Source organism: Tupaia chinensis, unplaced genomic scaffold (assembly GCF_000334495.1).
Source record: "Tupaia chinensis unplaced genomic scaffold, TupChi_1.0 Scaffold144152_1, whole genome shotgun sequence".
NCBI lineage: Eukaryota > Metazoa > Chordata > Mammalia > Scandentia > Tupaiidae > Tupaia > Tupaia belangeri.
Genome location: NW_006204008.1, coordinates 12,593 through 17,610, shown reverse-complemented (window position 1 = coordinate 17,610; position 5,018 = coordinate 12,593).

Genomic DNA, 5,018 nt, shown 5'->3' with positions numbered 1-5,018 from the left:
TCACGTCCTGGACCCGGTGGCTTAAAACTCACGCCGGGCGTGTGTGCATGTGTGCCCAAGATCCCGAGAGGAGAATGGAGGAGAAGGGATTGTGGCGTGACCATCCCCCCTGGGGGATGATTTCTCGCTTTCTGTCTCTATGTCTCTCTCTGTCTGTCTGGCGAACGCATGCGCCCTATAGCAAAAATCTCTCAAAAAACAAAACAAAACAAAACAAAACAAAACAGTGGCATGTACATTGTGGCTTCTCCAGGAACTGTCTGAAGAACTGGTTTCTTCCTCATCTGACTCAGAGCACTAAGAAGGCAGTGCCAGGGTGCAGAAGCTGCTGACCACACAGGGAGGCCTGTCAGAGCTGCTGACTGAATGTCTGAGAGGTTCCAGAGCCTCCAGCTGTCCTGGACAGTGAGGCTTCTCTTCTGCACCCAAATACTTAGAAATGTGCCTGTTCTTTCAAGTGACTGATCCCTGAAATAAGTGAGGTGACACACAAAGAAACAGGGAAACATGCCCTAAACAAAGGAGCAAGATAAAACCAACCATGAGAAATGCGAATCCTGAGTGGCCTGACAAATAGTTTAAAATACCTCCCATAAAGATACCCCATGAGCGAAAAGAGCATGCAGAGAGACAAATAACCCAGAAAAACAACACGTGGTACCAGTCTCACAGTGTAGCTGTTAAGTAGTATGCATACGGAGTCAAATCCCACATGGCCAGCTGCGATTTAAGACTCAGCCCTGTTGGGTTGAAAACACATGTGCCCCAAGTCCTGATAACATAGCAAAATGGAAGAGAATGGATTGTGGCATTGCCATGACACATCGTGGGGATACTTTATCTCCATCTCTGTCTCTCCATCTCTCTCACTCTAGTGAGTGCACATACCTTCTGACAATAAAGTATGCAAGCCGAGTGAAGACATGAACAAAGAGATAGAAACTATGAAAATGAAACAAAAAGTATCTGGAGCTGAAAAAGGTAATAACTGCAGAAACTCATTAGAATTGTTCAGCAGCAGACTTAATAAAGTAGCAAAAGAACCAAACCAAATCCACCAACCACCTTGACTTTCATTAAAAAAATGAATGTAAAGGTTTCTATTAGTATCTTTCCATACATCAATTTAGGAGTCCACCCACGCATGGAACTGGCTTCCTTTTCCATCTCCCACTCCCTCTTCACTGTATGATGACGGCTTAAAGCCACACTGAGTAAAATGTATTGGATATGGCTGTCCCTCTACTGTACAGGGTCACTTTCCTGGTCTGTTACAAAATTCAATGCTAGAACATAGTCTGTTTCTCAGAGCATAATTTTTACCTGTTTCTGCTAAAAGAGGGTCACCTTATATTTTGTAAGCATGAATACTTTTTATATGTCTTTTTATTTTAATGAAAGCATGTACATAAATCTTAATAAAGCATAAGGTAATTGTTGCTTTTTCACTCAGGTCCTCAGACTGGGAGCATCAGCATCAATTGGGGGCAATCAGAAACATCAAATGTCAGGATTAACCAGACGTATACATCAGGGATCACTCCCCAAGGGACTAATCAGCACACTAAATTTTGACTCTCCACCTGCAGGACCACACATGTGTAACCCCTAGCAAGTCTGAGAAAGGAGCTCTAGGCACATGAGAAACAGCCTAATATGGGGGAAGTGTGTCTCCATAGAGCATTGCACTGGGGGATGCTCTCATTGGTTCCCAGGGGACTTTTTGCAACAAGAGAGCTGTGAATCCCCTTCAGGAGGACAGCCACGTGCATCACTCCATCGGGCGATGTGACAGCCGCTCAGACCATGCCCGAGGGGCGGACGAGCAGGCACGCTCAAGACCCCTTTCCCTATCTTACTTTACTTTCATCCTTACATTCTAGACCTGCTCAAAATGAGATAAATTGCACCAAAATTTGATTTTAGTCACTCGTTTTTGCTCTTTCTTCCAGGATGTGCGGTGTCAGCTCCCTCAGACTGACAATATAAACTTTCCTACTTCTGATGCCCCGTGTTTCCTGAATCCCGGTTCAAGATATGGCATGCTTTTGGTTCACTACTGTGCACTGTGCTGATTGTCAGGATTTATGTGGTAGGTGTAAGATAAAATAAATGGCTTTGTAATATAAGATGCCAATGGTTTATAAGGTGAATGCAAGAAGTATGTTGTTAAATTATATGTCAAACTTATTTTTAAATATATGGATGACACATATTAATGCAATAATTACGTGTAAATCACCCATTTCTTAGCTGTTCTAGCTATAGAAAATAACATAAAATTACCTACAGTTTTAAATGCTGAGAACCTGTGTATGAAAAGAAAGTGATGTGATTCAGAGTGGCTATCTTACTTAACATAAGTCAAATTTGGGGAAACACCTTCTACAAAACAGGGGAGCATTACTATTTATTAACAACATCTGCAGTCTATTCCTTTACTTGAGCAAGTTTAGAAATATCAAGAAAGCACACTGCTTTTTGCAGCTAGTCTGAACTCTGCTGAGCCCAGGAGATAACCCATGGCTCAGTTACGCTTTCCATTTTTCAATATGCTATCAAAAGATAGAATTAAGAGATTGCATTAGCTTCAAGGGCATAGACAACTCTATGTTTTATAAAAGTTTCCATCAAAAAAAGGATCACCCCAGGACACACTGCAAAGATAGTGGTTGACTCTTCTAACAACCCTAGGAAGTGTTTCAAGCTCTTGCAGTTTGTTTAAATTTTATTGTAATCCTAAAAAGTCCTCAAATGTTTTAGACATTCACTTCCTTACCTTTAAAATAGGAGTAATACCCATATGATTTATTAAAGGAAGTTAATTTATGCAAAGTGTGGAGTACAGACGTGAAAAACAGTAATTTTGCACAGAGTGGAAAAGCTGTGATGATGCCCGGGTCCCACCCACTCCCACAGCAACGAGCTGGCAGGAAACCAAATCCTCCAGAGGGGACAAATGTGTCTGCCTGAGTTGAGAGCTCACAGTGAGCATCTAACACGGTGTCCTCAGTGCCATCTCTGAGGGGCTCAGGACATTGTCCCCTGGTGACAGCTGCCCTGGGGTGAGTCCTGGATCCCACAATGTTGCTTAGATGTGAAGAATGGTGGTTTTAGAACAGGTACACCTGCAGATGTCATTGGGATGAGACTTCTTTCTTACCTTCTTTCTTTCTTTTTTAAAAAAGATTTTTGCCTTAGGGCACATGCATTAACCAGAGAGAGAGAGAGAGACAGAGACAGACAATGAGAGGGAAACTCACACTGGGCATGTGTGCATATGTGCCCAAAATCCTGAGAGGAGAATGAAAAAAAGGGGACTGAGGTGTAGCCATCCCCCTCCAGGGGTGATTTCCTGCTTTCTGCCTCTGTCTCTCTCTGTTTCTCCAGCAAGCACTTGCAACCTGTGACAAAAATCTCTCTTAAAAAAAATGCGTGTCCCTCTTTGGCCATTTTTTTTCTTTTTTCTTGAACCTCATATTAATTCAATATTTTTCTGCCTCGTCCATATTGTTTTGGGGTTTTGTCTATACATATTTGCTCTTTTCCTTTCCTGTGGTTTCTCCAGGGTTTATAATGTTATTACTCTGTTTCTTCAAATAATGACATTACCAACTCACATATAATGTAGATAATTCTATTTACTTTCTTAACTTTTGTGCTGTTCTTGTCACACTTTCAACTACTGCATACAGTATAAAATCTGTACTACTATTTGGTTTAAATAATTATTTTTTAAATTTTTTAAATGAAGAAGTAGAATTTTGTTTTTCTAAAAATATTTTATTTTCCATTTATTTTATTTAAAAAAAAATTAATTACAGACCTGTTGTTGTTGTTTGCTGCAATCCCTTTTCCTCCATTCTCCTTCTGGGATTTTGGGCATGCAGCACACATGCCTGGTGTAATTTTCAAACCATCAGGACTCAAACTGCAGTTCGCCACGTGAAAATGCAGTGCATTAACAGCTACCATGCCACCTGCCAGACCCATTTTAATAGGGAATTCTACAAAGATAAATATGATTCTTTTCTTGCATTTTGTTTTTAATCATTTTTAAAGTACGCCTGTTGTCTTCTGGCTTGAATACTAACGAAGAAGAATTGTGCCTGTATTTTAATATTTATTCTAAATATACTTTGTCTTTTATCTTTGAGTGCTTTTAAGAATTTTTTAAATCACAACTTCTAGCAATTTGTTTATGATGCACTCTGTTCTGCTGTGTATCCATGTACCGGTGAGAGTGTTTATTGACAGTGTGGGGTTGCTGATTTGTGTTTTAGGGTTTTCATTACATTTAGGAAATTTAAGATCCACATTTATCTGGAACTTTCTAGTAAGCTTTTAATCATATGTTTTCTTTTCAGTTGCATTTTATCTCAGGAAGTTTTACTTGTTTTTTCTAAGCATTTACTTTTCTCTCCATTAAGTTTATTTTTCCCCTCATATACTTGAACATAGTTAAAATAGCTCCTTGATATTTTAAAGTCACTTTATTTCTTAGAACAGTTTTAGGTTTACATTACAGAAGAAAGGAGAGAAATATCCAATATATCCCATGACACAAGCCCTGCTCCCCCAGAGGCAACATCTGGCACTGAGTGGCGTGTTTGTTACCAGGAGGAGCTGCACGGACACAGCACTGCCACTGCAAGTCCATAGGTTACAGTGGGGCTCACTCGTGCTGCTTTGCATCCTGTGCACAATGGTGTCAAACAGTATTTTACTGCCCTGAAAATCCTCTGAGCTCTTCCTGTACTTTCTTTATCATTAATTCTACTGCAGACGGTCCTACTAGTTTTCTTCACTTGAAATCATTTTTTTGTATATAAAAACATGGGCTAGACTTTTTATTTCTCTTCTGCTTATAACAAAGTAATGTTACTTAAATTATTTATATAGTATCTAAGTAAAAGAGGGAACTATATATAGTTACTGAATTGCCAGTATGATACTTTGTACTTTATTCCCTAAGATAAAAACAACTTTTCAAAACATTTCTTCTGATTTCCTTTAGA